This window comes from Diceros bicornis, chromosome 9, assembly GCF_020826845.1.
Source record: "Diceros bicornis minor isolate mBicDic1 chromosome 9, mDicBic1.mat.cur, whole genome shotgun sequence".
Taxonomy (NCBI): Eukaryota; Metazoa; Chordata; class Mammalia; order Perissodactyla; family Rhinocerotidae; genus Diceros; species Diceros bicornis.
The window spans coordinates 47,742,512-47,766,019 of record NC_080748.1 but is presented as its reverse complement, the minus strand read 5'-3'; positions in this window follow the sequence as shown (position 1 = coordinate 47,766,019).

The following is a 23,508-nucleotide window of genomic DNA, read 5'->3' as shown; positions in this document are numbered from 1 at the left end:
AGGAGGACTAGCATGGATGTTAGCTCAGGGCTGATTTTCCTCACACACACACAAAAAAAACCATAGGTATTTACAAATCTGAAGAATTTAATGAAAAATCTTTTTTAAGGAATGTTAAAAGAACAAAGTTATAAATCATGAACAAGGTAAGTATTGTGAAACAATATAGAGAGACCTCTTCCACTCCCCAAAGACGTTGATTCACAGCTCTAAAAGTGAATATTATTATCTGACTACATACTAAGTACCACTTATACGTAGAGCTTCTGTAGTCTAATATCAGCCATTTTTATTCATAATTTTTAACAGCTGTGTGTTTCAGTTTCAATTTATTTAAATATAAAAACTTTAAATTTATTTCACTTTTTTTGAGAGTTTATTACTAAAAGTGAAATTATCTTAGGAGAGTCCTGCTTATTTATATTAAGTAAACATGTCTAGAACACATATACAGTTTATAAATGTGTTGTCTTTTATAATTATTTAATTATACTTGATTTGATCTTGGACTCATGATGGGAGAAAATTCATCACTAGTAAATGAAATATTTCTTAATTAAAAATAATCATATTTAAGAAATACATTTTCTAGTAATTATCATGAATTCTTTTGTTTTACAAAGAATCTTACACATTATAGATGGCTCTAGTAAATTATGAATGACTCCAAATACAGGACAGCTTGAGAAAAATACATTGTGCCAAAATATAAGCAAAATCTATTATCTTACAGTAACTAACTCATCACATGCTAGTTGAATGTGTGAATCTGCTCTTTTTACATAGATTTTCTGATATTATGTCTCAATATAAAGAAATAAACTGATAGACATTTCCTCAATTAAATTGATAAATATATATAAACTTTTTTAAATTCTATTAGAGTTATATTTTTTTTTTTAAAGATTTTACTTATTTATTTTTTCCCCCAAAGCCCCAGTAGGTTGTTGCATGTCATAGCTGCACATCCTTCTAGCTGCTGTATGCGGGATGCGGCCTCAGCATGGCCAGAGAAGCGATGCGTCAGTGCGCGCCTGGGACCCGAACCCGGGCCGCCAGCAGCAGAGCACGCGCACTTAACCGCCAAGCCATGGGGCCGGCCCCTATTAGAGTTATCTTATGTTTGCACATGCAATTCAAATGCAAGTGATTTAGATATGTGAGATTTACATAGATAGATAAAATAGATACACTCGAAATATATACATATTACTCAAAAGTAAAGTGTAAGTGTTTACATTAATCTAATAAAAATAATTTCCTGGACTTTCTCACTCTTCCAATGATGCTATGGTGATGAGCTTAAAGTGAAAGAGAGAGAGATAAAAGATAAGAACAAAAAAGGAAAGGGGTAAAGGGGAGCATATGTATGGTGATGGATAAAAACTAGACTATTGGTGGTGGGCACAATGCAGTCAGTATAGAAACTGATATATAATAATGTACACCTGAAATTACACAATGTTATAAACTAAAATGACCTCAATAAAGTTTAAAAAAAGGAAATAACTTTCTCTTTCCTTTCTTTAAAAAGATGACATCAATGACAGTAGTTTCTGCATGAAGCTAGGAATTGCTGAAGAGAACTTTGAAAACACTAAACAACCATCACGTGGAAAGATTTCATTGTGATTTGGGGCTGCTGTAGTTTTTACAGGGTTTGCTACAGTTTATTTCTTGTACCTGAATTTGGTCGAGATCCCCCATTCAAAAAGAGGCATGACTCCAAGCTTCATAAAAGTTCTTATCTAAACTAAATCACTGAAGCTAAATTAATGCATTACTTCATCTTGCAAACTTCACTATATTCTAATTCTATGGCGTTTGAAAATCAATGCTTTATTTATTCTGGCCAAGTAAAGGAAGTTATTTCACTTAAATCTCAACTTTGTAACTATGATTATTTTAAAGAAGCCCTAATGATATGTTCCTCTTTTATTTTTTCTAATGGTAACTAATTATATCTCTGGTACTTGAGGACCTCTAGTCAAACCATAAATTATCTCTGAGAATTAAGGCTAGGACACCTCTAGTTTGGAAGACTGAAATGTCTACAACTTATAGAGCTTCATAAAATTTATTCTGAGCCATAGGAATGGGCCATATTTTTATAGAGTATTGAGGGATGAACCACACACAATTCTATTCCATCGGTAAGATGATTCATTTACATATTTATTTGATAAATATTGAGTTCCTACATATACCCAGTTTATATCAGGTGTAAGGCATAAAACAATGAAAAAGCAATATATTTCCTGCCACCACAGAGCTTAGAAACAAATTGGGGAGGCAGGCAGTAACAAGAATAAAGAAGTAAATATGTGACTTCAAGTAGTTATACAAACTATGCAGAAAGAGGAGGTTGATCTTGATTTTCTATTCTATATGTAACAATTTCAGATAAGAGTTGAGAGCATGCTGTTTAGAGTCAGGCATTCCTGGATGTGAAATCTGATGCTATTACTTTGCAAATTTCTGCAAGTTTAGTAACTTTACAAAGGTGAAATTCCTCATCTGTGCAATAGGATAGTAAAACTGATCCCATAGAGTTCTTATGATTACCAAATAGGATAATGTATGTAAAATGCAGAGCCAAATGTCTAGCACATTATACACATTCTAAAAAGGTTGTAGCATTAGTAGTTGTTATTACACGTATCTGACAAATAAAGACAGATGATTAAACTGGAAAAATTACATTAAGAATCATAATGACTGTCACAAATATTTATATCCTATATCTTAATTCTCGAGGAAAAAATTTACATGATCTGAACAGAAATTGTTGTTCTGTCTTTCCAGACTGTGCACCCCATAGTTTTGTAAAATGGCTTATACATTTCAAACTATAGAATATTCAGTCTTTGAAACAATATACAATAGTGAGAGAGAATATATGTCAAGCAATTGCAAAAAAAAAAACATGCCTTAGATTTGTCTTGAAAAGAAACAATATTAACGCCATTTTCCCGGTAACACCATTAAAGTTTAAGAAGATTAAGGAATTTGGTTGAGAGCTCACTGTTATTAACTGGTAAAACATTGCAATTCAAACTCATGTGTCTTTGAATCCAAAGACATTGTTGCTTCTATTATTATATTATTGATATATCTTTCTCACTTATTTAGTGGCCAGATAATGAAAGAGACAGATATTAGTTCAGAGATTTCTTCTCCAAGCACCATTTTACTTTAGTTTCAACATATCGTTTCTACTTGTCTGGATTTCTTCTGAACTTTAATTTTGTGACTCAACATGATGGCATAAATTTCTCCTTCCAGAAATCTGGTTAAATATGACTTTTAAAAAATTAAAACTCTTTTAAAATAGTCCTTAATTATTCCTTACTTACACCTAGTTTTTGGACCCACATTATTAATTGGAAAACAAAACAAAAACTGAAGCTCAGAAAAATACTGTGCTATGTTGTCAAATTAAAAAACGGCTAACATTAGAATGTATAGATTCCTGACGTTAAGATGTGGTATACATGCTGTCTAAAAAAATATTCCAAACGATATTGAGTCTGCTAACACTTCAAAGAAGAACCTGTAGAAGATATTTAGGAGAAACGAGGTATCATTTTAGACCCAAAGAAATGCCTATCCATTATTAATTTTACAAAGTAGATGGTTCATGATACTTCAAAAGATTGTTCTGTGACTAATATTGAGAGCATTAAAACTTTTTTTGTCGTAACTTAACATTTATTTTTGTTTTCTTTATTATTTCTAGTTAAATACTCAGTTTTCTACTGTTTCTCTGTTAAGGTCTACATTGTAATCAAAACAATGCACCTCCAGCTGAACAATTGTTATATAATAATTATCCACAATAAAATTTTGCTTTCCATTATTTCACTGGAGTTAATAGTAACTATTCGCTTGGACAGAGCTTATTTTTTCATTTATCTGTATTGTCTGTCAGTATGTTTCTATTTGTACAAGGTCCACCTAGTTTATTGCAGTATAATTAGGGAAGCACAGTTCAACTCAGTATCAACTTAACTTTGTAAACCTTAAGCGCTCTATTAAAAAAAAAAAACTGAACGAATTAGTGAAATGTAAAAATGCAAACACATGAAAATTGAACCCAAATATCAAAAGGAATTGTTATCATCATAAAATATTCACTAAAAACTCCTCAGCATACAACTATCCTACTTTTTGCTTTGTCTGATCCTTGCTCTTATGCCCCACTGAGCTTTTACAATTCTCCTAGATGGTGTAGATTGGTGAAGACCACTGTGTAATTGTCAACCGGGTGAAATAGCTGCGATGCCATGTTGTCAAGTCATTCAGCTGAGTCCATATTGAGTTGAATTCTTGGGCAGCAGTAGTTAAACAGGCAGTGGGCAAGCCGACTAGGCGCTTCAGGTGTATTAGTCAACCATGATTTCTATTGATATAATTTCTGACGTTTTAAAATTGACTACTTTTGGTCAGGATTATTACATTGTAAGTGAATCTTTGTCTTCTTTTCTTAGTTCAGTGGAAACCCAATGTCTCTTCTGCCCCAATATTTTCTGCCTAGCTTGTGTTTTTATAAAATTACTGGATTCTAAATGTTTGCTATAAAAACAAATGTCATGTTTTGAGCTGTTTAATTAGAGCAGAGGCAAATTAATACAAATTTTCTAACTAATATTTACAGAATCCAAGACACTTCACAGGATCCTAAGACTTGATTGATAACACTTTTTTCTGCCTTGTTTGCTTGACGTTCAAATTGCTGAAGATCTAAACAGGAGAACTGAACATTTTGTCTTGACAGGAAAACAACAATTGCAAATATCTCTTACCCTGGGTTGAATAAAGTACTTTTATAACTCTAATCTATGAACCAACTAGGGCATTCTTATTCCCAATTTAGATACTGGGGTCTAATAAATCTGCTTTACTATGGTAGCAGGACCAAATCTTGAAAGTGTTTTTCTCAGTGGGTGCCAAATTTGGCTGTGTTATTTGGATTATGAAAGAACACCACCTACAACATGATATGTATACTGTTGGCAAGTCATTCTAATCTTTCCTGTTGAGTTTTGCAAAACAGTTACTTACCTTATTTGGCTGAGAATCTGAGAAACTTATTTTCTCTAAACTGGTTTTTAATACTCTCTTTGTGGACAGTGCTGAAAATATACTGATGTCATAGATAAAAGGCACTTGAGATCACAGATTATTAGGAAAAAAGTCCTGTGTAGAAAGAGAGCATTTGCTTTCTGACAAAGACAGACTCACATACAACAAGAAATCACACATATCTCAGGACACAAGGGGCAGGACCTAGAAAGACAAAAATATTGTGTTAGTTTACTGTGAAATTGAGCAGTATTGTGATTCTCTGGGGGACAGAATATAAAGAATATACTTTATAAGAAAAATGTTGTTACATTATTTAAATGTACCCCTTACACAGCTTAAAGAATAAGATTCCCATTGCCTCAATAAAGTTAATTATTTTAACTATTTCTATATTAACATATTATATTATATAATATATAATGTGATATATTTCTATATCAATGCAAAACTATACTATGTCTAAACAACTGGCTATTTTCTACATTTTTGACACATTACTAGATATTCTAGAAATGGTTTTGTGGACTTATTATTTTCTCAGTTGTACTACTATAATTTTACTGTATTCTAAACTTGCAATAAACTTAAAAGCCTTATAAGTCTATTCTAAAAAAAAATATTAGGGTATTTACACATTCGAGCTTAGACAAAAAGGGGAGTTTCTCCTCTCATGAGTGGGAGTAAATAGGGCATTTAATTAGAATTTAGTACTCTAGAAATTATTTATCTAGTGAAGTCATTTTTTTCTTTCTTTTTCTTTTTGATTTTGTTTTGTTTTGCTGATATGGCTTTTGAATATTCATCTGAGTTGACAGTTATAGCAAAAATATTTTAGAAATCTCTTTGGAATCAAAGAAAAACAAAGGATTTCAAAAGTTAATTTCTTTAAAATGATTTAGGACTAAAGACAGTTGAAGAGATGTTGTAAGCTAACTGATACTATATGGAGGAAGAAACTGAGACACAGAAAAGCTAAGTGAATTTACTTTAATATTAAACACCTAGCAAGTGGCGGAGCCAAGAATTTTATTCAAGGCTTCTACATCCTGTGAATCAAAAGCACTCTGGTACTCTTTCAAGAAAGAGAGATCATGAATTATTCTTTGAGTTCTCCAGAACGAGAGACTCTACAATTTCCTTCCTGTTATGATAGTGGGTACTAATCTTCATGTCCAGCTGACTACTGACTTCCCCTTCACTCATCTCTTTGTTCCTAGTACTAGAACAGTTTCATTCAAACAAAAGGAAGCAGACACATATATCCCCGCACACACACATACATACATGCATCCTAATACTCATCTGTTCTTAGTCATTGCAAATATAAATTCTCTCAGCCACTCCATAGTTCTTTGCTGGTAGTCACCCATTTGTGGGGAGGGGGATGTTGGTAAGCATATTCAGTCACTTTGGGAAAATCATCATAAGAATTGAAATTATCAATAGCATTAAATCAGAGTATAATTACTTGGATGGAATCAATGGTTGATGATACTAGATGTTAAAGACTTGACAAAGGAAACTTCTCCATTCTAGGGATATACCACAGAGCAGAAAACTCATGCCAGCTGCTTGGTGCTTTTTACTCCTGAAAGCACTGCAAATACAAGGCGTTAGAAACCCCATGAGTGACAGCATTTTTCTTTTTGATTTCCGTGTGTGTGTGTGCTTGTCCTCACCCTTCAAAAACATCATTAAATTCAGAATAAAATTAAATAGATTACATTTTTCTTTTACATGAAACACATTCATTTATACTTTCCTGAGGACACAGCAGAATCCCTCTGATTGACCATAGGAATTCTAACCACCGAGTAGAGTGAGCTGTTTAGAGGCTGGATTCTTATTATTTCTTATTCTTAATATTTTGCTTGTTATATAAACCTCATATATTCTGAGAATATTTTTGTATCTTCTATTTTTTGCTACAATGTGGTTAGCTCATCTTTGAATATTAAATGAACAAAGAAGAAAAAGTGCAGTAATATTTATTAATAGAATTGAACTCATAAAGAAAATTTAAACACATAACACTGTATTCATAAATAATGCAACTTTTACAAAGCTCTAAGCTGATCCCTTTTCTGAAATAAGTAGGGTGGAGAAGGGGGTTCAGTGAGCTGCAGTCAGTCAACAAAACAGAGCTGGAAAACATTAGTGATTGGGCAGAAAAGATAGATTTCCTTTTTGAAAATTTTAAAACCCTGTGCACATTCAGTGTGTGCTGCCACTTAATGCATTGTCCAATATTTCCTGCACATCCAATTTTTATGAGAACCTTAAAAGGTTTCTAGTAGACAGTTTAATCACATTTCCTCTCACCACTTGTATGTGTGCTTCTATATGGAGGTCATTGTCATAAAAAGGAAACTTGTTTGGTTTCTCAGTATGCCTTTTCATTTTCATTTTTTGGGGGATGGGAGAAGGGAATGGAGGCTTGATAAATACATCAAAGCAGATAACATTTACAAATATGTGCCATTGCTTGATTTTGTCAAATATGAGCTATCATTAATATGTACAAAACACATATTTGTATGTCGATAGACTTGGCTCCACCTCCTCCCCTGCCCTCCAAAGGAATTAATGACTGTGAACATTAATAGATGAATGGCGGCAGGACAATTGCTCATAATCCCTATGATATATGTGTAGTCAGATGAAGTAATCTTTTAAAAATGGCTTCATAAGATTTTCATGCTAATACTTCCTCAAAGGCTTTGACACTAGATATCCTAAATTTACAGATGAAAGGCTACAAGGAATGAAAGCATAGCTCTGAAATGGAAAACCAAGCAGTGTCCTCCCCAGGTCTCCTTTTCCACCTGTAAATATTCTTTAGTTGAAGTTTTAGCTGCTGCTGTCACTGACAGGGCCTGGGAAAGTACTAGATCACAATTACTCTTCTTGAGAGAGATTTTATAACAGGAACAATGGAGGAAATAAATTTTGGTCATTTTGTGAAAACTACTCAAAATGATCTTTTAGGTCGCAAATGGTGTTAACGGTTTTGAGTGACTGTATCCTTGGAATGAGAGCAGAATGCTAAATAGCATCACTTTTAGGTAAAATAAGAGCACATATTCTGTTGGTTTGATGTAGTACTCTCAAAATCTGCACAGGCGTAGAACATACCATAGGAATATAATTCAGACAAAAAGATTACGTCCACATTTCAGAAGGTGAATACTGGTTTCTTATTAATATAGATAATCAGAAAGCAGAGACAAAATTCTCAGTTTAACCAGATAACCAACTAATAGTCTGAGAATATAAGCCACACTTTGTCACAAGACTAGACTGTACATCACTTAGGAGTATGGTGGAACACAATATCTCTTTCAGTTGCCTATTTATTTCACTGCCAGGAATTATGAAGATTTTTGCATGATAAACTTAATGTGAAAATTCTCTGCTTCATTATATCCCTCAGTATGTCTCAATATTTCCTTTATTGTGAAAACTAGATAATATAAAATATAAATATATTGACACATTTCAAAAGGTGCACCATTATATTTTATCATATGAATATGTATGTGTGTACAAGTTGTTACGGTATAGAACAGAGTTTAAACTATCAAAAATATAAAGTTTTCTAAAGTTTTAATTTTCACATAAAATAAAAATAAAAGGTCAAATTAATATGAATTATTCAATTTAATAGTAAAGATAAGATTTACTGTCATAAGTTATAAGGCTACTAGTCATGAAAAAATGCCAATATAGTATATCTAGTAAATATAGTTTTTAAAAAATCAAAATTTCTTCCGTGCAGTTTGACCAAAGTATTTTGTAACTATAATTTTGATAGCATGAGTTTTTAAATTTTTTGTGTATAATATTGAAGAGGAAAAACAGAAAGTGTTGTTCTTTGGTTAAAACATAATCTGCTTAAAGGTGAATACATTTAAAACATCAGAATTATGTCCTATATTTTGTATATTCAGTATGGAAATTATTCTCTGTTCAAAAAATATATATATATATTTTTTTGTGAGGAGATCAGCCCTGTGCTAACATCCGCCAATCCTCCTCTTTTTTTGCTGAGGAAGACGGCCCTGGGCTAACATCTGTGCCTATCTTCCTCCACTTTATATGGGACGCCGCCACAGCATGGCTTGCCAAGCAGTGCGTCGGTGCGCGCCCGGGATCCGAACCAGCGAACCCCGGGCCGCCGCAGCGGAGCGCGCGCACTTAACCGCTTGCGCCACCAGGCCGGCCCCTCAAAAAATATTTTTAAGCATGGAACATGGAGTCAAGAGAATTCTCTTAACTGTACATGACTGAAACTATAGGCATACTTCCACCTGACATGGAAAGATCATGAACTGTGGAAACACGAAGCCATTTCTTTTCTGGTTATGCGGCTTTAGAAGCTTTCTTTAGTATTCTGAGCTTCCATTTCCATATCAGAAAAGTGGGAATAATAATGTTCACCTTGTGTATTGCTGTGAGAACATGAAATTCTGTACACAAAGAGCCAGACAGAGTAGAGAGTCTGAACCTTGTACTAAATACATGGTATCGATTATCATCATCTTCATCATCATCGTGACCCCACCACCTTGTTAAAATGGAGGCCATTGAAGTCTCCTTTATCTTGGAGAAATTTCAGAGTACTTATCCTCCAAGTTTTATATGTTAAAAATGAGATCACTGAAACCCTAATAGCTGACCTGCCACGGCCATGCAAGAAGTGTATAGCAAACTGAGAAGGACCCCACGGCTCTTGACTTCCAATCTAGTGATCTTTCCATATGATTATAAGTGGAGAGAGTAAATACTATATGCTTGTCTTTCCTAACATTTTCCCACCCCTACTCCTGTGTGGCAAGGATACAGTTTAGGGGGAGATGAATTCAAATAGGACTTCAAATTAAAGAATTTGATTGATTATGATTACTTTGACTATTTATTTTTATTTTCTAGCTAATAAATATGCATTTACTAGGTGTTATGCACTGAATTGTGTTCCCCCAAAATATAGATGTTGAAATCCTGACCCCTAGTACCTCAGAATGTGACTGTATTTTGAGATAGGGTCTTTAAAGAGGTAATTAAGTTAAAATGAGGTCATTAGGGTGGACCTTAATTTAATAAGGATGGTGTTCTTTTAAGAAAAGGAGATTAGGACATAGATACATGCAGAGGGAAGACTATGTGAAGATAGGATTATGGTGACCATCTATAAGCCAAGGAGAGAAGCCTCAGAAGAAACCAGCCCTGCTGGTACCTTGTTCTTGAACTGCTAGCTCTGGAACTGTGAGAAAACAAATTTCTGTTGTTTAAGTCATCCAATCTGTGCTATAACTTTGTTATAGCAGGTCTAGCAAACTAATACACTAGACACTCTTCTGAGAACTTTATCTACGTTATGTCATTCAGAGCTGAAATTCAAAACTAGTCATTTCAACTCCTGTGGAAAGGTTAAGATCATTTACCCAAATGGAGACTTTCTTCTTTTCCTTGAAAAAACAACTGTCTGAGAGTCAAGAGAAAACAGTGATATCCAGGAATCACTCATTAGAACGCCATCCTAATGTTACTCGAACACACTTTCCTAGTCCAGTCCTGTGAATCTACTTAAGTATGTTTGTGTGACTTTCTCTTAGGAAACTCTTTACACTGTGTTTTACTGATTCTTTGAGTGTCTTTCACTCCTAAAAGAATGTTAGGTCATGTAAAATAAAGACTTTGTCCCCAAGCACCTAGCACTCAGCACAGTAAAGTGTAGTGTGCGGCCCATGTAGGTACTTGATAAACGCTCATGGAATTACACTGAAGCCTCTTCATAATGTTGTTCTGAGTACCTATGCTGTGGTACTTGACTGCCTTGGTGGTGAAACAGTCTTATAACATGATCTTTTAAACAACCCCATAATTAAATTTGCTTGGATGGTCTCCAGGAAAGTCTAACTCATGCCAATGTTATTATAGCGAAATTCCAGAATGGCAATTCTGGTTGTTGGTTGTAACAATCATCCTTGGTACCTAAATCTAATTAACATAACAATACACATCTTAATCCATGTAGTTTACAAGTGGAAAACCCAATTAGAGTGATGTGATATTAATTAGAAGAAAATAAGAAGTTTACATCTAGAGCCTGGTGACACAGTATGAGTTATCAATATGGGGTGGGTGTGAAAGGGAGGGAGTGAAGGGGGTCCTGTCCACACAGGGCATTACAGCTTCAAACAATTACCTGAGATACTGTGAGGGTTATTTTGAGGGTATTTCAAACATCTTTTAACTCATCTAAAGAAGACAGATACAACATAAAAAAGTGGTGATTTATTCTTTTTTTCGCAGACACTACACAGTAGTCAAGGAAGGGAACAGGGAACTGTATTCAGGGGAAATCAGTTAAAGAGCACCTGCTTCCCCGTTGCTCAGACAAGGTGGAAGCCACATGCGATGCTAAAGCCTTGTGACCGGACTAATGCTAAAGCCGTGTGACGGGACTAATGCTAAAGCCGTGTGACGGGATTGGTTTTTCTAGGGGAAGTTCATTATGACGGCATTTCTCTGGGAAAATACAGTTTGGAAAGCAAAATCATCTTTGGAAACGTAACAGTGTAATTCAGGTATTACCATTGCCATTGCTGTTTTATTCAGATGATTATGTGTAGATAATAAATAAATGAAACCCTGCAAAGAATGAATGATGATTAAATTACCATATCTGGAGGCAAAGATTTATTTTAAGAATTATCATATAAAATTGTTAGGAAAATATTTTTATGCTATTATCTATTTTATTACGTTATTGTATTATAATACATTTGTGTGTAATAAAAGATTTGATAAAGAGAATATAAATAATTTAGAAAGCAACTGAATATGCTGTTAACGAAAGAGGCGTTGAATGTGTAGTAAGAATGAGGAGAGGACATACAAAACTGACTTAACAAGGTTAAATATAGGATCAACAAATAACAATTGATGACTATGTAATCGTGTCAATCTTGAACTCAGAAATGAATAGGGAATTGAAGCTAAAGACTATTGTACAAGGAAAAACAAACTTTTAGATTTCAGTGTGACTTAGTTCAATCAAATCTGTTCATCGTAGCCCTTCCACATAGGGCCCCAAAGGGAATACTTACAGAGTTTGCAAAATAGTACATGATTATATATTAGGGAAAACATTTTATGAGGTGCATGCTATGGATGTAGTAGAGAGACACAAATGTAAATGAAGGTTTTTAGGACTCTAAACATAGGAAAGTGAGTTATTTTCACCATTGGAAGCAATTTTTGATTTTTTAAATAAAATAGCTTGCACAAAGAATATTTGGAAATCATATATATATATATATATATATATATATATTTTTTTTTTTTGCTGGGAAAGATTCACGCTGAGCTAACATCTGTTGCCAATCTTCCTCTTTTTTTTCCCCTCCCCAAAGTCCCAGTACATAGTTGTATATTCTAGTTGTGAATCCTTCTAGTTCTTCTTATGTGAGCTGCTGCCACAGCACAGCTACTGACAGACGAGTGGTACGGTTCTGTGCCTGGGAACTGAACCCCGGCCGCCGAAGCGGAGCATGCCGAACTTTAACCACTAGACTATCAGGGCTGGCTCTAGAAACCATATTTTAAAATTTCTGAATGAAAATCATCTATCTATCATTACGCTATATTTCTTAGTCCATTTAAAATTATATGAGAATACAATATTAACAGTTCAATCAAATTGAAAGAATAAATCTAAAGTTTATTTGTAGGTCATTTATGACTTTTAGTTTTCTGATTTACTTTCTTCCTATTTGCTACTTGACAATTTCATTTCATTTGCTGAGATCTTTAATATTTCTTACAAAAATGTATATTTATATTTGTGCCATTCATTTATATATTCATGCTACTTTGTGAATTTTGAAGAGTATTAAGGGCTTATGTGCTGCATCCCAGTGTGCCAGTTTGCCAGGTGGGTTATTTTGTTTTACTAATCTGACTCCCTACAGACTGAAATAATAATATAACTACACCAGCCAACTCAAAATTCTAAACACTCTAACTCTGAGCAGTGAAATTCCTCTAACATTTAGCATACCTGTAGATATTTCTTTTTATTTTTCCTTCATGTGTGCATACTTAATGTATGTATCCTCATGTGTATGTACTTTTCTCTTTATGAATGTATTAATAATATAATTTTAAAAATGTTTATGACATTGATTATACACATTTTCTGATTATATTTTTATTTGTTTTTTATTAGTGCATGATGAAATTTCCTATAGATTTTCTTTAAATGAGGAGCTTCCATAGTACATTTAATTATTGGTAGAATCTCAGAGCAACAACCCTACAACTATGATACACAACTATGTACTGAGGCTTTGGGGAGAAAAAAGAAAAATAGGAAGACTGGCAACAGATGTTAGCGCAGGGCCAATCTTCCTCAAAAAAAAAAAAACCTTAAAAAAAATATATTGGTAGAATCTCATTTTAAGTAGCATTACTCAGAACATCAAAATTCTTACCTTGGGTTCAGACCTAATTATAAAAAGAAGTTGATTGAGAATATATACAAAATGCAGATGCTATATTTTTTTACACTTTTCACATAAAGCATGTACTTATCTGAATAATATATTTGCAAACAATAAAATAGTGGAGAGAATATTTTGAAATGAAAATATTTTATTATATTCAAAGCAGTACTACCTGAAAGGGTAAACATATATATTTTTTTTATCAATCCTGCTCTGTCTGTGTTTGAGGAGTGCCGGAGATAAGATATAAATATGTATTATGATGTAACACTAGCAATTTGATTTGATGAGGGCTAAGAAAAGTGGCTTATAAATTACAGGAGTTTTTAAATGATACACTTCCTGTGAGAACCAGATGGCTACTTGTTCATGGATTGGTGGCCACAACTGAGTTCTCACCCAAAGGAATTTCCAAAAGGTTTTTAAATAATACGAGTTCAGAACTAGTATTGAATAAGGGAGCAATTAGGCAGTGGTCAAATATGCTCAGGATAAAATAGAATTTAGGAATGACTGTCCTTTGGGTTACAGGATTTTAGACTAGGTGGTCTCTTTTCTAATGTCACTTTGTTTTCTTGACTCTCCTGCTTCCAGCTTTAATTCTGTGCCAACATGACTGGGTGCTTTTGGAATCTGACCTCAGGTTGAAAGCTCACTTCAGGGACTGGAGAAACAAGAGGATCCTATATCTTTAAACCTTTTTAAAATGTAAAATTATTAAATTTCATTGATATGTTAAATACTGTATTTAAATACCAAACAGACAACAGTTTCATGAAATAGGCTATAGCTAGTAAAATGGAAAGAGTTGTGGGGATATGCATTAATAACTTTTTGTTGGTTACTGGAATCCACTTCACCCTCATTAATAAAGCAGTAATAGAACAGTGCAGTTGCCAACATTTGGGCCCTATAGCCATGCCAGAGAAGTCACATCCCGGCATTTTAACAGATTAGCCTTGTGACATTGAGCAAATTACTTAATCACTCTGTGCCTCAGTTTCCTTATCTATTAAAATGGGGATGTAGATTGCATACATTCTATTGGGTGGTTATGAAGATTAAAAAAATAATATATTTGATTTACTGTAAACTATATCTGGCACATAGTAATCAGTGTTACTTATAATTATAAGCTTTCAATTTTAACTTGGATATTAAAATAGCCTCAATCATATAGAACTAGATAAGTTGATTGTCTTGGTTAAGACAGAGTCTTTATTGAATTAACAATATAAAAATATTTGCGTACAAAATGTTCAGAAATAACTGTTATGAAGCAGATTTTACGTATAATTATGTGCATAACTAAAAGATGTGCTGTGCTTTTCTCACTTCACTTCTTCATAGTCAAGATTTGGTACATATAATTAGCTATAAAATGTGCCAATTATACAACTGCTTATATATATTAGCCAGGTGTAGTATTCCTTAAATATCAATTCTGTGAATCTGAAGAAATTGTATGAATTATGCCATTTTCTGCTCTTCAGAAATGGACATAAAATAACTTTTCAGATTTGTGCATATTCTTTGGTTATCTGGATCATTATACATTAACTGTGTTCTATCCTCAGTTTCTGACTTGAGCATAAATATTCTCATCTCTTTCATACTCTAGCGATGCCAGGAGAATATATAACTAAAAAATGATAAACATACACTTCTAGTTCTTTTTATTTCTAGACATTTAATAATATATTGAGGTGGGGTTTTTTTAAAAGATGAAAAAATACGTGAGTGAGAAAAACATGACTACTGCAGTAATAGCTGGTCTTGGTAGCATTATCCTTTTCCCAAGGAGAATGGAAGGGCGATGTATTTTGATTGGCTGTATCACCTGAAGAAAAGCTGAACTGTAAAATTGAGAAGGACTGTCAAGTTCCTCATATCCAATACAAGAGTGGCAAATTAGAGTTCTCTGCAGCACTAGCATAGGAGCAGATTACATTATAAATCATCATATCATTGACAGACAATTACATTCAAAACTTTCCAAGCATGAGGTGGTGGCTATGTTTGTCCACCAACGAAGTTATTCAAGCCAAAATCTCAGCAAGGATGTGAACCTAAGGAAGTTACTTCCGCATGAGTTGCTGGAATTAATTTCTCCTATTACCTTCCTCTCACACATCTCCCGTAAAATCAGGAAATGATAGAAAATGCCTATTAGCACTCATTGAGTCTGCTCTCCTGCCCATTCAGGAGCAATTCAAATGTAATATCTTTCTCTCTTTCTTAGGTCAGTGGAGAAAAAAAATCTTTATAAAAAGAAGGCAGAGAAGTAGTTCTCCTGGACATGAAGAAGAAATAGCAGATCAATTTTTTTTTTATTCCAAATGTGATACTTGACATTTACAACTAGATATATATCTTATATATTCTAAAACAATGGTGCAAAATATTAAATCAACAATTTTCAATAAATTACATGTTTGCATCACAATTTCTGCACAATCATTTCATCAGTGCATAGTAAATTACAAGACTGAGTGTAATCAATTGAAGAGATGGGGTGTTTTTTTTTCTATGAAAGGAAAACAAATATTAGTACCACTTGTACACAAAACAAGTCAACCCAAGTAGCAAGTCATCTCAAGGTGTAGTTGGCAAAGTTTACATAATGTTTACAAAGTTACAAAGTTTACATAAACATTTTTGTTCTCTTAATGGTGATATTCATGTGGCTACCTTTTGGCCTCAATTGTTCTACAAATTGGTTAGTTTATGAAAACTGCTACCAATAACCTGATTAAATTTCAGGACAGTTTAAATGACTGTTAGAGCTATTACTATTAGGATAGTTTTATAGATTTCCCCAGATGTTTTGCTAACCACTGGACTCCACTGCACTCAAAATAGGAAGCATTCACATAACAACCTACTTTGTATTAAGTTACTTTTTGTACATGTGGTCTTCTCTTGAGGTCTGAGATTCTGAAAGATAGATACTATGTTTTATTCAGTCTTTTCAATTCTTCCAGCAGGTTTGAATATGTGCTTTGCTTCTGCTTTATGCAAAGATATATTCAAGTAATATGTGTGTGTATTCATGTGGCAAATTTTAGCTCTGTTAGGTCTTCCTGAAATTGGCTTTGTCTTTTTACAGTTTTGGTAAAATAAAGATTACTTGCCTAATGTAAGAGGACCAGATGCAATAAATATAACCCTTCACCCTAGTTTTGTCAACTCGATAAACCAATAGAACTTGTTCAATGTGACTGAGTTGTCTGTCTTGTAAAGAGAGCTAGTGTGAGTCTAACTCTGGTTTTTGTCTTTAATAAATATCTTTTTTTCTTATGAAAATGCAATCTCTGCTTCCATAGTTAACTATCATTAAAGGTAGTTAAGAATATTGAATTTTAAAACGCTTATCCAATTATCTGAAGCCTTTTAACTAACGTTTTCTGGTTTACCAGAGAATTCCCCGACATAACTCTACTATCTGCTATAATCATAAGATTATATTTTTCAGGTAGAGATCTTTTCAAGTTGAACTAAGAAGGTGCATCAGTTTGTTGAGTATATGTTTTAGGGTCTTTATGCACAGTGAAATTCAGTACAAATATTCATCAGTCTTACTCAAAGAGGAATCCTCCAGTACTGAACTCTGAGATTCACTCTTACATGGTTTTATGTAAATGGAAGTCTTGCAGATTCCAAGAATAATCCTATAATCTGGCTTCACTATAATTGTTGAGGCATTCACACGAAAAGGAAGTTTTTAAAGACTGAAAATATATAAACATTCAGGAGGTTATTGTTTTAGGATGCCTTTGATTTTGGAAAGGAGTTATTTTTTCCGCTGAAAATTATGGCTCACTTGAAACAGGAATTCTTTCAATAGAATTGATTTGGAACACAAAATGCTACATAATTTTCAATATAGTCATGCGTCACTTAACGACAGGGATACATCCCGAGAAATGCGTCATTAGATAATTTTACCCTTGTGTGAGCATCATAGAGTGTGCTTACACAAACCTAGATGGTACAGGCTGCTACGCACCTAGGCTATATGGTACTAATCTTATGGGACCACTGTCATGTATTTGTTATATATATTTGTTAACCAAAATGTCATTGTGCAGGACATGACTGTATATCCATGTTACATAAGTGCAGAAGGCTGCATAATTTTACATTACATGGGTTGAAGATTGGGAATTTGTGTTTTGTTTCTGCTTCAACAATTGCCTGTAAAAAGATGATGAATTGCAAGGTGGTTACAGGCTTTAATTTTTTGATTGAATGAAGGGATTGTATTTATAGAAGGTCATTCAGCTCCTGTGGGGAAGGTTATTAATATAAGAAATTATGTGCTGAGGTAAACCACCTCAGTCAGACAGTGAAATTCATCATTCAAGACTTGTTTAGGGACATGCAAAATACACTGTAAATTGAGTGTCTCCCTCTCAAGGAGATTAATGCTACAGCCCAGGAATTTTCAGAAAATTGTGGTAAGAGTCCTGAGGATTAGTGACAATCAGAATACAATTAATTTTTCCCTAATTTACCTGGAAACCAAATCCATTTTGAAATATCTCCTTTCATTCTTGTTCTGCATATCTTGCTTGAAAATATAGAGGAAAAACTGTCTATTCCTATCATTCCGGAGTAAAACTTAAAAGTACACATCTTTAAATATGTAGGCTCATTAAGTCAAGTGTCTTACAAAGCAAAGAGTATATAAATAAATGCAAACAGTGTTTCGATATCATGCTTATGTCCTTCTGAACAATAGCATGCCAATATTTATTCTCTGATTAGTGTTGTAAGAGTCACAAACAGCATATTATTTAGGTTATTCTAAGGAGCAGACATATTATCAGTTTTATGAATATGTTTAAGAAGTAAAAGAATGTTAAAAACATTGCCTGAATCTGTTATTTTGAAAAATGAACATTGTGCTAGTTTTAAAACTTAATAGGGAATAGTAGGAACCTGTTATATATAATTTTAAATGTTAATATTAATTAACAGAACTTGACTTTGTACAGCCCCTCATACTTTTCAAATTCTTTCACATCTAATTATCTCATTTAAGCCTCTTAACCACCTTCTCTGACAGCCAGGAGGGGGGTTATTATCCCTATAGGGACATAACTACTTGCTCATGATTTCACAGTGACTACAATGCTTTTTCCACTGGAACACTCTGAAGACTGCCTGCATGCAACCTGTCTGAATGAAACAACCCCAAATATTCAGTGCTTCCAATTAGCTGCAGCAAATGTATGGAGTTCTGTGAATGCCAATGTAATGTGTTGTTCCATAGCAGAATTTGAAATTGAAAATACTGAATATTTTTATTCAAAAACAGATTTAAGAATCTACTACTTGCTAGACACTATGCACAGCACTGGGATATCAGGGGGAAAATAGACACAAACACACACTTAGTTATTCTACAGAGAAATCAATATTAAAACATTATATTCACTACGGATGCAAAAGGAAAAGACTAAGGAGGGGCTGAGCCAATGACTTGGGCTTTGGGTAAATTGGTTTTAAGATACGTGAAGGAATCTTAGATGGAATGTTTAGCAAATGTTTTAAAATGTAGAATGAAGCATAGGAGAATAGTTGGTTCTCCTGTGAAGCAGTAAATTTGGGTGACATCACTTAAAGGTGTAAAGGACATAATTAAAGGTCTGGAATTCCACGAAGCTTCCCAGAGAACTAGGAAATAGTGAGAGCATAAGCTGATTAAGAATATAGACTTGAGAAACACCTATGTAAAGGATATTTTCAATGGGAAAGGAACAGTCAGGGATACTGAAATGAAGAGAATTATTGAGGAACAGAGAGATTAGCATTGTGGAAGGGAAGGGAAAGAAAGAAGAGTGGTGCTTTCCAACAGTAATTTTTGTCAAATGTTAAGGAAGCTGAGGCATAGGAAATAAGGAAGCTGAAAATAGAAGGTGCAGAATACTGCTTCCGAAGTGCACAATAAAAACAGCAAGTTGAAAAAACCAGTGAGAGTTAGGTCAATTTTAGGTAAATTTGTTTTGTCATCATCAAAAACCATCCTCATAAGTATTTTACAGGAGAAATGTCAAAGTTATATCATCATTTAGATTTAAGTGCATTTGGCATGTTGAGAGTACACGAAAATCGTGACAATATAGAAACAGTGGAGCATCCATTTGATACTTGGGCATTTATTCTACTTCTCTGCTTAATTTTTTTTTTTGAGAGGTGAAAATTATTACTATAGCAATTATAAAAACTGTTAAAATGGTAAATTAAGACACATTCTTTTTTCTTTTTGCCTTGGTAGAACTGAATTTGGAAGTCTGTTTCTCTTTACTTGTCTTACCCTTCCTGCAAAAAGCAGAGTAATAGAATCATGTAAAATACAGTTTAAAAAGATGGTCTTAATAAAGTATAATGTACACAATTACAAAAGTTGATGATGAAGACACTTGTGGTTATAAGAAACAGAATCTTACTTACATCAGCTACATTAAAATAGAGATCTCCTGGAATCCAAGGAGAGAAAATGAAGAACACTTCAGTCCTTATCTAAAATGGAGCAGAGAATGATAAATGAGGCACTTTTTCTGTGTATGTCTGTATGTCCTTCACTCTCTCTCTGTCTTTCTTTCCACTTGGTCCCTATCATCTCTGGAAACATCTGTTTACTTTCTTTTTTTTTTGCTGAGGAAAATTCACCCTGAGCTAATATCTGTTGCCAATCTTCCTCTTTTTGCTTGAGGAAGATTCACACTGAGCTAACATCTGTGCCAATCTTCTTTTATTTTTCTATGTGGGTCCCTGCCACAGCATGGCTGCCAACGAGTGGTGTAGGTCTGCACCCAGGAACCAAACCCAGGCCGCTGAAGCAAAGCTTGCTGAACTTAACCACTATGCCACAGGGCCAGCCTTGTTTACTTTCTTTATCCTGTTTTGTCACCACTTGTACATGGCTGCTGCTGGATGCTCATATACTCCAACCCTTCAATTTCAACTTGAATCACTAACTGAGACTTCTTCCTCTTAGTTTAAATTTCCATGAAAGCATTGGAGAGGAAGAAGTCACCTTTAAGCATAGCCACATGTCACAGTTTTAACATAAGACACTGGTCCTCTCAGATTTTGCTTGTCTGGGTTTCTGAGACACACCACTTTCCTAATGTGTCAGGTCTGTAGGGGAGGGGGAATGAGAGAGAGATGGTTATGTCCTGTATGTCGGGATTTGAATACAGCAGAAGGAGATGGCTTGAGTACTTTATCATATACAAAATATTGAAGTGAAAACATGACACTTTAAACTTTCAGAATTGTTCACATAAATGTAGAGAATTGTTACTCTGGGGGCATTTTGGTAAGGGAATATTTATGTTTTTTTTTTTTTACTTGGTAATGGAATTAAAAGGAATCTTCCGATAGCTTCTATCTTACACACTTTCTGTTTGTATTGGATTCTCACACCAAGTATTTTTCACTTCTTATCCATAAATTTATTTTACACTGAATCACAATGAATAACTATCATAAAAACAAATAGCATGTCAACACATTTATTTGACCAGAGCCCTCTTGAGATAATGCCTGAATTTTCATCAAGACTGCAGTGATTAGTGTTTCTGATTATGATAATCAAATAACTCATTAGTGGTTATGTTTCAAAAAGGATTTAAAATACAAAATGTTTCTAGAATATCGTGAGTCATTGGCTTCGAGCTGTTGACAATAGGGAAAACTGAAAGGATACTTTTGACCCTTAATATGATGTACAGTGAAATATACGTGAGGCGAGGGTGCCCTGCTTTTACATGCAACACATTCCCAAAGGCACCTAGTTTCATGGCAGTTAATTTTAAAGAGTACTCTTGTTTATACAAGAGGAATAAATTGAGCAAAAGTTGTTGCCTTGTCTAACTTGACATCAACATAAACCATCAAATGAGTGGATAAAGGTTTCAACAAGTGAAGTGTATGTTTTATTAGTTGATATTCAATATATGAAGTAGGCAGTTGAAGTAAAGGGAAGCAGGTTGTGAATTTATTTTTCAAAGAAAACTTCATTTGCAAGTAGTTTCAGTTTAATGAGTAGCAGAAAATAAGGTTTTGTTATCTTTCATGTGTACTTTCTGTAGCTTGTTTAAAAGTTTATAAATATTTGCTGAATGTGCACTTTAGTATGTGTGTGTATGGGTTTTTCTTCCTTAGGCAACCTTCCCTTGTTGTGTTTAGCTATTTATTTTAATAAGACTGTGGACAAATTTCTATACTTCTCCAGGCTTTAGAGAGCTCCCTAGGGAATAAGTTTGAAAAGAATGTTCTGTATTTTGAGAAGATATGTATAGTGTCAATTGGCTTGAAAGCACAACATACAAGTTTGTAAAGTTCAGTCGAGCCTTGCTCACAATCAACCATTAACACAAAAGGGTCTAAGCTGTATGGGTAAATTATATATACAGTTGCTATACTTAGACCTACAATTTTGGCCTTATTTAAACACATATTTATTACAACATTTGGTTTTAAACTTATCAGACTTTCCTTTATAGCTTATATTTCAGAATATCTGATTGGCCCTTTCAACCTCCCAGGTTCTGAACATGGGATATTTTCAGTTGAACTGAGAAAGGTGTGTTTTATGAATATATTTGAATATTGAGTTAAGCAGATGGTTTCTTAAGATTTGCTTATAGGTCTCTTCCAGGGAGATTTTTTTTCCTATTAAATTGAATGGCCATCTAGAAAGTGAACTAGGTAGGGGCTCTAAATCCAGTGTATTATTAGCCTCTTGCATGGCAGTGATCTGGTTAATTTGTGAGAATATTAACAAGCTAAGTTCAAAGGTCCCTTTAAACTCTTTTTTTGTGTGTGTGTGAAGGAGAATGGCCCTGAGCTAACATCTGTTGCCAGTTTTCCTCTTTTTGCTTGAGGAAGATTGTCACTGAGCTAACATCTGTGCCAATCTTCCTCTATTTTGTCTGTGGGACGCTGCCACAGCATGGCTTGAAGAGCAGTGTGTAGGTCCGCAACCGGGATCCGAACCTGTGAACCCCATGCTGCCGAAGCAGAGCTCACGAACTTAAACACTATGCCACAGAGCCGGCCCCCTTTTAAACTCTTAAGCCCATAATTTAAAAGATGAAATTGAGAATATGGCCGAATTTCTCTTTGTTTCAATTATATTAAAAGGAACTAAGGTAATTTCTACCCTATGTCATCTAAATAAAACAAAATACATCATCCAGTGACCTCTAAATATTTGACCTTGGGTCCGTCTCTGTGCCTTAATTTCCTCATTGATAAGAAAGGTTATGCCAGCTCTGGTGGTCTAGTGCTTAAGATTTGGCCGTCTCTGCCATGGCCTGGATTCGTTTCCGGTGAGGGAAACACACCACCCGTCTGTCACTTGTCATACTGTGGTGGCTGCATGTTTCTGTGATGCTAAAAGCTATGCCACCAGTTTTATTACAAATACCAGCAGGATCACCTAAGGTGGAGAGGTTTCAGCAGAACTTCCAGACTAAGACAGACTGGGAAGAAGGACCTGGGCACCCACTTCGCAAAAAATTGGCCATGAAAACCCTGTGAATGGTCATGGAGCATTGTCTGATATAGTGCCAGAAGGTGAGAGGATAGAGCAAAAAAGACCAGGCACGGTTCTGCACTGCTATAGACGGGGTCACTAGGAGGTGGAATGGACTGGATGGCACTAACAACAATAGAGGTTAAGAAAAGAATCTCTAAAGTTCCCTTCAGCTCTAATATTCAATGAATCTTTCAGATGTTGAAGTCACCAAAGGGAAAGGAATCGCTACAAATCTTTACTTGCAAGTACAGTTTTCAAACCCAGATTCCAAGCTTTTAAAAGAGTTTCAATGCCACAGAGGAGGATGAAAAAGAGACCTAATAGAACTTAAAATGAGCAAAGGCTGAAAGAAAG